At 38.3% G+C, this 12,220-nt stretch overlaps 1 long non-coding RNA gene across 1 annotated transcript; it reads right to left on the bottom strand.

Moving 5' to 3' along the window:
• Positions 1–739: 739 nt before the first annotated feature.
• Positions 740–11,846, bottom strand: LOC134284893 (uncharacterized). The gene is made up of 4 exons (XR_009995999.1): positions 11,043–11,846; positions 2,743–3,288; positions 2,328–2,617; positions 740–2,230 (listed from the first exon to the last, which is right to left on the bottom strand). It is a non-coding gene; the product is annotated as an uncharacterized LOC134284893 (long non-coding RNA).
• Between the last annotated feature and the right edge of the window lie 374 nt (positions 11,847–12,220).

Raw genomic sequence — 12,220 nt, forward strand, 5'->3', positions numbered from 1 at the left:
GACCGGTGCGGTTCACTTCTTTGTTCGGGGTTCTACTTAACGTTAAAACGCTTGATTGAGCCCATGAGTGGGCTTGGTCTTAGCCGTTCAATACACAATCAATAGCTTCAACCGCAGCAAGCCGTCCACACCGTAGGTAGCAAACAAGCTGAGCTGTCTGCTACCGTTTTGCTGCTGTTGATGCGGGAATGGTTCGATCACCGTTGACTTGTTTTGGTGTCGAATTAAATAGAGTCTGTGGCACGATACTAATTGACTTAGTCAATCTAGTTCGCTTCCTTCACTAAGCGCGCACACCTATGGCACTTCTTTGCACTATTAATTGGGCTTAATTATAACCGAAACCGATCAAAAACCCACGCGTGCGGTGGGGGAAAAGATCACTAAATTATTGACAACTGCAAACGAATGCCGCGTGTGGAGACCGGGAGCTTGTCGACCGACTCGTTCAAGCGCTCGGTAAGGAATGAAGGATCAAACATCAAAAGCCATCTGGTGCCGTGAAATGGATTTTTATTAAACATATGAAAGTGCGATAATTAATCAACATGTCACTTAAGTTTTGTTGAAATGAGGTTTCGAAGGTACGAGAAAGGCGCCATCACCGCTAGGTGGATTAATTAGGGTTTTTAAATCCCAAAACTGCGTAGCCGTTAACCAAGAGAGTATAATAAAGAGTTATCTCATTGAGGAACTTAAACAAGGAATGTCATCATCCAAAATGTAAATAATTAAAACCTTTTTCGTCATTTATCGAAACCATTCTCGTTTTGATTTATTCAAAAAACCACCTTCTCATTCCATTCGTTCATTCGAGTATGCAACAAACAAAAAATATACAATTAATGGTAAACTGAGGAATCAATGGAAATTAAACTAATGACAGTACTGCTTTAGGCAAATTAGTTACATTATTTTTTTTTGTTCGTTTCATCAAACTATTTTTTCTCACATTACTTTTTGGTCTAACAAATGCCAAACTTTCGCCCACCCGTCTGCAGGCCTGGTGGACGAAAGCTCCAAATAAATTATGTACAAACAAACGCGTCGTCGTCGTATTGGATTTTTGATTGAGTTCGATTTACAAATACATATGTATGGTAGTAGCACAAGTTCTTACCTAGGTAAACGCGATCGCTTTAAAATCTACTCATCGTAATTACTTAAGAAGAAGTTGAAGTTGAAATTGATTGTTGACTTTTTTGTGTTTTTCTTTTGTTTAATGGGGCCTTAAACCTACAAATGCTTGCTTATTGTACCAATACAACACTACCACAATTAAATTCTCCCATTTCGGGGGGAGGGAAACGTGCGCGTATTAAAAAGTCAAAAGCAGAAAAATACATACGAAGAAACCTTACGTCACAAAGTTAAATATAGTTGTATGATTTTTTTTTGTAAGTATATGAAGTATATATAAGTAGACACCGTAGTCCTAATTTGTCGTTCGTTACTCTTTTTTGTCAATTTTTAAAATAAATATTTACAGTGTATCTCTATATCGGGAGGCGTAAAACGCGGCAGCCGCGGTTTCCGTTTGCTCTTATTTTTGTGTTTTTAAATCGCTTCGATTCCTACCGTTTATAACCGTTTTGTCTTTGTTCCTCGCTTCTACGGCAACCTTGAGTGCTTCGTTTTTCTTTGTTTGCGTTTTGTTCTGTTTGTTTGTGTATAGAAATATTTCGCACTTTAAAAATTAAGAAAAAAGAATTCATGATATCACAATTGCGCTTGTCTTTGTTTTGTTTTCCGCCTTTCCACTTTGGATCGGGGAGGGGCCTTACTTGCTAGAGGGGGGTCACAATATGCTTTTGTTTTTTCTTCAATTCGCTTAAACAACTAACAGCTTCATCTACTAGTTTGTCTTTTTCTGTTCGTTATAATTCGATAATGGTATAAATAGTTATTTGTTAGTTTGTTCGGGTCTTGTCGCGACAAGATTCGAAATGGGCTTACACGCTAAGAAATATCGTGAGAAAAACGTGGTTTTGTTTTGTCTTTTGATCAGATGCTTTGGTTTGTCACAGCTATTCCGATGAACTTACTTGAAGTATATAGATACAGAGAGAGAGGGGTCTCGAGAATAACTGCTTTATGTACAAGGTTTTTTTTTCGTAATTTGTATAATTGCTCGTAGTTTGTTCGCTCCAAAAAAATGCTTCCAAAAATTCAATTATCAACAAACAATTTGACGTTTTGCGTATTTGCGTTTGTTGCCTAGTTACGAAACCTGTGAAGAAGACAGAGACAAGAGAGAGACAAACATATTAGTAACACGTTAGCGTTGGCTTACATTAATCGAAGTGAAGTGTTTTCATCGAACTTACCATCCTCAACAGCCATCATCCGGGTTCGAGCTCGGGTCCGGATTCAGCGAAGAACCCGAAGCCCGCCACTCTTGCACCATCTTTTCCGATCAAAATCCAAACACTTTTCTAATGTTTTCCGGCAGGAGACGACCCATCGACAACACGATTCAACACGACTCGCTCTGTTCCGACTCACATACGCACGCACTGCTCCAACGCTCGCTCCATCGGAGCTAGGGAGAGCGAGAGGCGTGTGCAACACGAGGAGAGAGCGCCAAAACGGATGAATCATTCCGTCGTATCGCAATCTGTTCGACGGCAGCGAAAAAAAGAGAAAGAGAACCAAAACAAAAGAAAGTTAAATCGATGCAATTTCGCACACTAGACGCTCGTTAACTGGCGGCGGGAAACCCCAGTCGCTCCCGGTACGTACCTCTCGTCAAGCTTAATTTAATAGCACCAAAAATTCACAACTCGCTCCATTTACGACGACGCTTACAGCTAACAGTTCCATCGGCGCCCACAGAGTCGTCGTCGTCATCGGTGGTGGCAGCACCAGTGACCTTGCTGGTGGTCGTGAAAGCACCAGTCTCCATCGTCCTTGACCTAGTTTCTCGCTGGTGCTTTTGCTGCCGTGCCACCGCCGTCGGCTTCCGCCTGCTCCGACGATGACGACCCGAAGGCTCCTCTCGTTTATTCCTAGTGGTTGTTGAAGTAGTGGTAGTGGTAGTAGTAGTAGTATCAGTAGTCCTGGCACGTTTTTGGCTAATGTTATCGTCGATGGTGGTGCTGATGGTGCACCAGCACCAGCACCGGCTATCTAGTAGGACGGTGGCGGCAGCAGCGGCGGCAGTCGTCTGGCACCGATGATGTTGTCAGTAGAACCGCCGGAACAGATAGCAGAGCTTTTTACACAGCAGGCACGGCTCGGTGGTGGGCGGTAGGGCTTTGGGGTTTGGCGAGTGCTGCGCGAGGGCCGCTGTCGGGTGAAGGAAGAGAATGCGGGGAATATGCGATTAGTTACGATGCAAGTGAAGGTCACGGGAAGGATGCGCTTTCTAAATGATTAAGGGCTAGAGAATTTCAGTACTAAATATATGTCTTCGGCTTTGGATATAAACATTCACTGATTTGTAATAAAAAGTCGCATAGAATAAATTTTCTTCACCGTATACTTTTTTTACCGTTTTCATTATAAACTTTTGGCTGAAGCCTTTTTTTTTCAATCTAATTCCCGTCTATCTAAGCACTGACCAAAAATTATCGAGTTCATTCTTACACCTTGCATATTGTCTATCAATTACTATTTCATACATTAGCTTCCATACCATGTGAAATAGTATTATATTAAAACTATAATTTCCTTAGAATAATAAGATTATTATTATCCCTCGAATACTGTTTCCGTCTAGTCCATGTCTATTGCGGTCACATCCTGAATTCAATTCCCGGCACACCTTCTAAGTGACACCACAGTCACTAAAGAATAGTCAACAATTATAACTTGATCGTAGGTGTTAATCCGAAAAAGTCGGTTCTTCGCAATCCACATCAAAGCATGTGTTCAAAGTACTTTTTAGTGGAAAGCTTTAGAATAGTGACATAAATGAGTGGTGGGTGAAGTATGAGTTGTGAATTGAATAGAATATTTCAATTAATATTATTACCAACCATATCATATTCGCCATCACAATGCAGTGAACAAATCATTCTCTGTGGATGTGAAGTACGTATTCAGAAAAACCACGCACTTATTTGCATGCAACCTCCCTGGACGAAGAAAACTTGTTGTTTATATTGTACCAACGGGAAAACAGTGATTTATTTAATTTATTGAACAGCTTTGGCTGCCGAAATCCAACCATGAAGTGCCACGGAGCTTTTGTGGGGTATGAATAAAAGTTAGGTTCAACAAGTGAATCTGGCGAAGTTAATATTGAACGGTGATGAAAAACAGTTCGACTAGCTGCTTCTTTAGTGCGGTTGCCTTCGTCGTACGCAAAACGAGAAAAAATCCAACTCGTAAGTGGTGTGGAATTGAAACGTGAAATTTCGCGTAATTATTTGAGTCTGGTTATTGATAGTTTGAACGTTTTTGCTTTCATCTGATGAGCCGTTGGCAATGCTAAGTTGTATTCAATGGCTATTTCCCGTCCGATATGACGGGAATTAGCGCATATGAAGAGGTAGATTTCTACCCTAGGTCATTGGCTCAGGCTTTTGTAGACTTGGAATGCATAAGCTGGGGAGAGTATTAGAACAGAGGAATGGACGAATTCAGAGCAACCATGTATGAAAGAAACCAATTACCTAAAAGTCAGAGTTCGTTCAGACGCTATCCATAAACTACGTAGACGAATTTTCCGCCATCTGGTTTCACAAAGAAGTTGCAGATTTCTATGGATGATTATCTATACAGCAAGTTTATTCCAGAAGGAATCTGGATAGTCAGACCAAAGGAACAAGAGAAGGGGTCCTGAATCATGTGGATATTTGCAGCAAGTCAACAATTTTGATAAAATACTGGAATTTCCAAGTAAACGTGGATGAATCAGGGAAATAAAATTAATCACAAAACCCACAAGGATGTCTCCCGAAATTTACTCAGGGATGCTCTCAGGAATTGCTTTAGAGCTACCTCTTAGAATGCCTTTCAGGCTTGCTTTCAGGATTTCTTAAAAGATTCCTTCCGTGGTTTCTAACGGCTTTTTTTTTCTCTTTCATTCCTCCTTCAATTCCTCTTGGGGGTTCATTCGTATTCGTACCGCTATTTTTCTAAAATTCCAAAGCTTTCTTCTAGAGGTAACGTTCCTAGAATCTCATGCAGATTTTTTAGGGTTTTACACAAAAAGTGGGTTTTCTCACAGTGTTTATACAGAAGCTTCTCCCAGGATATTTCTCAAATGTCGTAAATTGTGGGAGACGAATTTCTCCAAGAAATATTCCAGAGATTACCCTTGGAGTTTCTCTCGGAAAGTCTCTTAACATATTCCTTCCGGTGTTGCTTCCAGGTTGTATTTAAAAGTTTTTAAGGATTTATCCTAGGTTTCTTCCGGAGTTTCCTTTGGGATTTCTTGAGGGTTTATTGCTGACATTTTTCAGGGATTGCTTTCAGAGATCTCTGAAAATTTTACTTTTTAGATTTCTCTGACAGTGACTCTTGGAGTTTTCCTCCGGAAAATCCCCTGGCAAAACCTACGAAACTCCTGGTAAGAAATATCGGAAGAAATCCTGGTTTAATTTTTTGAAGAACTTTGAGAAGAGCTATAGCAGGAATCTCGAGACGAACTTCTGAAAATATATGAAAAGCAACTGAGAGTAATTTTAGGTGGAAATATAAGGGAAACGCCAAGAGGAAAACTGCAAACTGCAGGAACATTCCCGCGAGAAAGTTGAAGGGCATGAATCCCTGGAGTAACTTCTGCAAAAGTTTCGCAAAACTTTAAGCCATCCCGAAGAATCTCCTGGAGACATTGCTTTGGGATTATTTTAGAAGGATTTCCGTGTGGATGTCTAAGAGAAATAAAGAAGAAACCTCTGGAAGAAATCCACTGCGGAAGAACTTCTTCAGAAACCATAAAAGACATCCATTGGAAACTCCAGGATTAACACTCACAGAACCTCCCAAGGAACATCTGAAAAATCCCGGAAGAAGCTCTTTGAGTAGATCCTGGAAAACCATTGAATATAAACTTATAACTTAAAAGAAACTTACGGAAAAATTCAGCAAAAAACTACGACGAACCTCCAGAGAACAAGTGATAGATAAGAACTCAGAACAACTCCAGGATATATCGTGGAACAGTTCTGGAAGTATTCTTTCAAGGTAGTAATCCAAGAAGGAATACAGGAAGAGTTTTAAGGAAAATTTCTGGAAATAATTTCGGGAGTAGTTCTCAGGTTAATATAGTAGATTTTCAAAGATTTCCAAAAGTTTTTCTTCAACATAGATTTTATCGATTTGGATAGACTTTCAATAAAATCATAAAACAACTGCCAAGAAAAGAACCCAAATCTCCGGAAGAGTTCCTGTGATGATATATTTTCTCCAGCGTTCACTAGTATCTATCGGATTATTTCCGATACCATACATTTTAAGTCAAAATTGGCATTTACAGATTTCCGCAATTTTTCATCACACTAACTATTGAAAACTTCACAAACAGCATCTACAACATAAACCTTGACTGAAACGCTAATAAACTCAAATTAACTGCTTTCTATTATGACTTATTCCGTTTTTAGATTTTTTTTGTTGAAATTTATCCAACCCAAATTCCAAATCAAATTGAAAACAATTTCAAAATGTATTAACCCAATTTTCAGCGCCTTCTCTTAAATCTTATTCCGAAAATACAAATAAAATCATTGCATTTGATTTCATAAGTTTTTTCGATTTTCTTCCCTCGAAGTAGTTTTGTTTTACGAAATACAGCAAAGACACGAAAAAATGGAAAAACTTTAAAAAAAATGGAAAAATGGCCTTTTTACATGCTAATATAAATGTATTTGAAATCTCATCTAATTTAATCATATTTTGATAAGAATTATGAAGAGTTAGAGATGTTTTACTGTTACATTTTTTGGAGATACTGTAAAAATTCAAAAAGGGACAATTCTAAAAAAAAATTAAACTCAAATTTATTTTTAATCACATAATACTCAAGCTGCCTTAATCACATAATACTGAAAGGTGACCTCAGATATCTCTGATGCTCTGGAAACTTCTCTCCCATGGCTTGCACTATGTGTATGAATCAAATGGACAAACTCTGATGTGTGTGCACTTCCGTTGATATACCATTTCAAATTCAAACCATATTTCTCAACTTCAGAATAGTTCGGATTATCTAGGATGCCTCTATGATGTGTATACAAGTATCATATGATTCAACTGATCTTCTATGACTACTAAAACGCACTATACCAAGTTTGAAATGCACCCGATGCGTTATTACGGGTGTAAATATAAAGGCCTTAACTCCAGAACGATTTGGATGGCCTAAGGTATTGCCATGGATGTGCAGTTAGTCTTTCATACTCTGATTTATATGTATGGATCCAAAGAGATCAGTTCTGACATTCATACATTAGTTTGATATACTAATACAGGTAAAGGCCTTACAATCAGAACTCCAGAGCTATTTTAAGTTGCCTAGAACATCACCAGGTCATGACTACCATCATTTCATGTCTCAAAATGTATATTTCAATGTAATTCATCAAGTTCTAGTGATTTAAAAAGTGAACACAACTATTTGTATTCAGTAGACAAAGTTCAAAACTTCTGGACGTTTTGGATAACCTGGAGATCCATGCTACAGCTGTAAAAGGACATGAGACATTTCTATCGAACAGCCCCAACCCAAACAAAGAATATTGAGCAATTTCCATTGAAATATATCACATGTACAAGGAAATAAAACGCGGAATAGAGTGAAGAACAAGTTGTGCACACTACATTTGCAGCTATATCTCCAAAATGTTCTAGCATAACATAATCTCCATGTGTGCAAATGATAACGCAACTAATCCCCTTGATAAAAACATTTTGGTTTTGAAAATCCACCCACTGGGTCAAATGCTGTAAAACTGTGCAAAAAAGTTGTCCACATCCTTGAGAGGTTAGTCAAGGTTTTTGTTAAAACAAGAGATGATTTTTGACGTTTTTGGTTCAATTGAGGACAAAGCAAGATTCCTTGTTACTTTAAAAAAATATACATAAATTAAAAATCATGGCAAAGTTTGAGGATATGAAAAAAAAATCACAAAAAAACGGAAAATATCGGAAAACAATCAAATGAACTCTGTCACCTTCCTGCCACCAAGGACGACGCCCTTAACGAGCACCTACCTGGCCAACTGCATACTACGGTTCAGAATACATCGGAAATATAGGAGAATCTGGTTGTAATAATCGCATATATTTGCAAAGTTTTTGAAACCAAATATATAAATAAATTTAAGTTCGAACCATTGCTATACGGTTTTTTTTTGGAATTTGACTACAACATTTCTCAAAGAATTGCGCCACAAGATAATATTGTCCAATCTAGATATTTATTCAGAAATTCGCTAACAATTTTGTCTAACATCCACATCTAACTCTTTCCAAAAATGCCAGAGGAACAACAGAAATTACGACAAGTTACAAAGAATTCTCAATTTTTTTGCAAGGAAATAACATCAGAAGAAATAAACGCAGTATTTTAGTATGGAACTTCTCCTCGTTCCTTGCCATAAGCAACTAAAATAGATTGAAGTGTTTCAATAGTTGAAGTAAAAAAAACTTCAATATTACTTCACTTTTGCAAAAAAAATGACAAAAAAAAAAAAAAGAAACGGTACTAACTACAGACGAGATTTATTTTTAAATTTTACTACTTGCGTTTATCTTCGAATGATTAGGCCTATTTCGTCTGTAGCTTACAGGCTTCTGCATTAACCAGAATACAAGTCACAGACAAAATGGGCCCACATGTTAGAAGATAAAAACAAGTAGTGGAAATAAAGGAATTTGACCATTTTTACTAGTATTATTGCTCACTTTTATTATTTTGAAAAAAAAAACTGATGAATTGGTGGAGTGTTCGTTTGATGGAAATTGCAAAGTTTCATCATTTTTTATTTTCTGTTTTAATTAATGTTGTTACAAGGACACCTTCTATAATAATAGAAATAGTTGTTTCCATAACATATTTGCCGTTAAATAACAAAAATTAAAAACTCCTGCAAAAAAAAAGCAAACTCAAAATAAAAATAGGATTCTTTTTCAACACTATAACAACAGAAATTGTTCTTTAAGGACAGACTTGTTAGAATCCCAAAATGGCCGCCACAATGGCCGACTTTGGCACCTACTCACGATTTCGAGGGCACAAATCTCTTCGTAAACAAAACCAGTGCACCTGAGCTTTTGATTTTAAGCTAATAACAAGTGAGCAAGAATAATGAAATACATTGTTGTTTGAAGCTTGCTTCTTGAGATATGTGCGTCTGAAGTTTCGATGCAATGTTGAAGCGGGATTTCATGAAGTTTGTCCTTAAAACTGGAATCGAATGCATAACCATGACAAGTATGTTTGATGTTAATCTCTTGCTTCGAATGATTGAAAAATAAAATATTATGTTGCAAAATTTCCATTGTAACATCTGTGACATTCCCTAGAGTATGTCAACATTTGCTGGGCAATAAAGCGAGGGCAAAATGCTGATTATCTGAAAGTAGCAAATAATAATAAAAGTTCGTCCTGATAATCTATAGAATGTTAAAAAAAATCGACTCTTGGCGAATTTTAATAAAATCCTCTCTGAACTTTGTCATTTTTTAGGATAAAGAAACATGACATTGAAGAGACATTTCACAGGACAATATTCAAGTAGATATGTTTGGAAATCTTTCATGTCAGTGTTTTTTTTAATATGCCTTTGTCACATTTTTCAACATCTCCACACAAAAAATCATCCCGCAGAATCACGATAGTCAGTCGCCACAAATAAGGGAGCGTCAATCAATTACGCAGCATTTTAGGAGGGAGTGAAGGGTTTCTGATGTTACTACGAACCACGTGTTGCGTATGGGAAATAGGCTACGAGGTAGGAATGCTATGAAATTTGTGGATGCTCCCTAAAAAAAGGTAAAAAATGGGTAAAATAAAATTCATTCCTAGTTATCTGGAATGGCAAAAATAATGAGAATACAGGCGGGTGAGTCGTCTAGTTGTTCGACTACCATAAGTGGAACATGGACACAAACCAGTTTGAGAACCCCAAGAAATTATAGGAAATCTTCAAGAAATGCGGTGATGATTTTGATGGACTAAGAGATCCTAAATCTTGCTTAAAAACACAAACTATTGCTCTTTATGTTCCTTCCACAATATTTCTGAGCTTCTTTTCAGAAGTTTTTAAAAAATCAGGGGTTTGCCGATTATATTAATATACGAACGTTTTTTCATGAGTTGAAGTATAGTTCACTAATTCCTACCGGAACAATTCCAAAACATGACAAACCTTAATTTTGAAACATGTTTTTTTTGTAACACCTGCATCAACCAAATGATTTGCTGCATGGAAAACTTCAACCCACAGGCAGCCTAATTTTAGTGTCTAGAGCCACTATGCGTTCAATTATCATACATACTTCGAAACACGAGAAATTTACAAAATCATTGAAAATTGAGGAGAAACAACTATCGCCACTAATAAAGTTAATTTCTTAGCCTTGGATTCAAACCATTCATGATGGACACGTTTGCATAAGCACTATGAAGCTGAAATTACACTTTTGGTGCAGTATAATTCACCATCTCTCCTAGAACTGCAGCACTTGACTGATCAAGTGTTAAGTGATGTAATTGATTCCGTAATTAATATAACAACACTTTAATTGTTACATTTATAGGAAATCCATGATTTCTCATACTTCATTTACAGCTTATGACGTATAAACAGTGCTTATTTTCTATTTAGCTATCTTTTGGATTGACTTTGACAATTACTCGACTAACTTTTGAAAAATTTAAATCAATCTGTTCGAGGTTTTACGAAGAATATCATATTAAAAAACCTTTTCTATGGAATGTTCTACTGGTAATATACAAAAATTTCCTCTCAAATAGTTCCAAGCTTCCACAATATTCAAAGCACGTTACTTTAACACCTTAGTTGACCCTGAACGACTCCCAAATCGTCCTTTACCACGCTCCAATCACCACACCACAAAACACTTACCTTCTCTCGCGTAAGCCACCAAAATCTCGTGGAACACCGCTATCAGGTGTTGCCTTTGGTACTCTGCCACCGCCTCCGCCTCCGCACGGACTTGTTGCGACACGTTCGAACCGGTCGTTTGATTAGACGCTTGCTGGTGCTGGCCCCCACCGACCTGTTGAGGGTGCGGCGAATTAGGCTTCACCGGTTCATCCTCGTCCACCGAGGGAATATAAAACGCCACAGCCATTGTTTATTGGTCCCACTTTTAATAACTCAAACCGCAAAAATCAGTCTTCACTTTTCGATTTTTCGATAAAAAAAATCAGTCAATGTCACTCTCTCCTTCACAGCTTTCACGGTATAAACAACCACGAACTTCTTCCACCAGCGCACAACACACGCTAAAATAATCCTTGTTCTTGCACAACGTTCCACACCGTGGAAAACTTTTCCCGCACACGGGGAAAAAACGCCGACACGCGGAACTTCCGTATGACACGCACGGATCTCTCACAAACGAAAACAAAGAACTTTTCCAACTCGCGAATTCGTCGTCGTCTATCTAACTTGGAAATGCTTTCTATCTTTCGCAGGCAGCGAAGAGCTAACAGGGAAACACGTCCGATTGGCACGATTGCTGACAGCAAACTGATTCCTCAACACGTTTCAACTTGTTGAGGTGGCTCTTGCTTTGGCCCATCGACGGTGCGGTGTTCAACAAGCGTTCGTGTTGCTGCTGCTGTTGAGTCGAAGTCGTCGTCTTCGTCCGTCGGTTCGGTTGCGTGCGTGTGTTGGGTTCGGGTCGTGTATGGATACGTGTAGAAAGCAGCGACAAGACGGATGTTGCACGGTTCAGGTCGGATTGTCGCACAGGAAGGCGGGAAAAGGTGCAGCAATTTGGAGCTGTTGTTGCTTTTGGTGCAAGTTGTTGCTTTGGAATCTCAAGAATAGATAGCTACCTCCGTACGAAAAAAAAAGACGGTGGCTGAAAAGGCAGTAAATTTGTTTGGTTGAGTGGTGTGTTCAAGTGTGGTTTTTCATCGACTACGACGACGATGACGACAACGATGGGAAGAGTGTGACGAAAAAGGGGTGTTGACCAAATGAACCACGATGCGGGTAGGTATCCACGGCAATGCATGAAATAAGGATTCAGAAGGAACCGTATTGGGTGAATAAGGAAACAAGGAGTTTCC

Source organism: Aedes albopictus, chromosome 1, assembly GCF_035046485.1.
Source record: "Aedes albopictus strain Foshan chromosome 1, AalbF5, whole genome shotgun sequence".
In the NCBI taxonomy this organism is placed as follows: domain Eukaryota; kingdom Metazoa; phylum Arthropoda; class Insecta; order Diptera; family Culicidae; genus Aedes; species Aedes albopictus.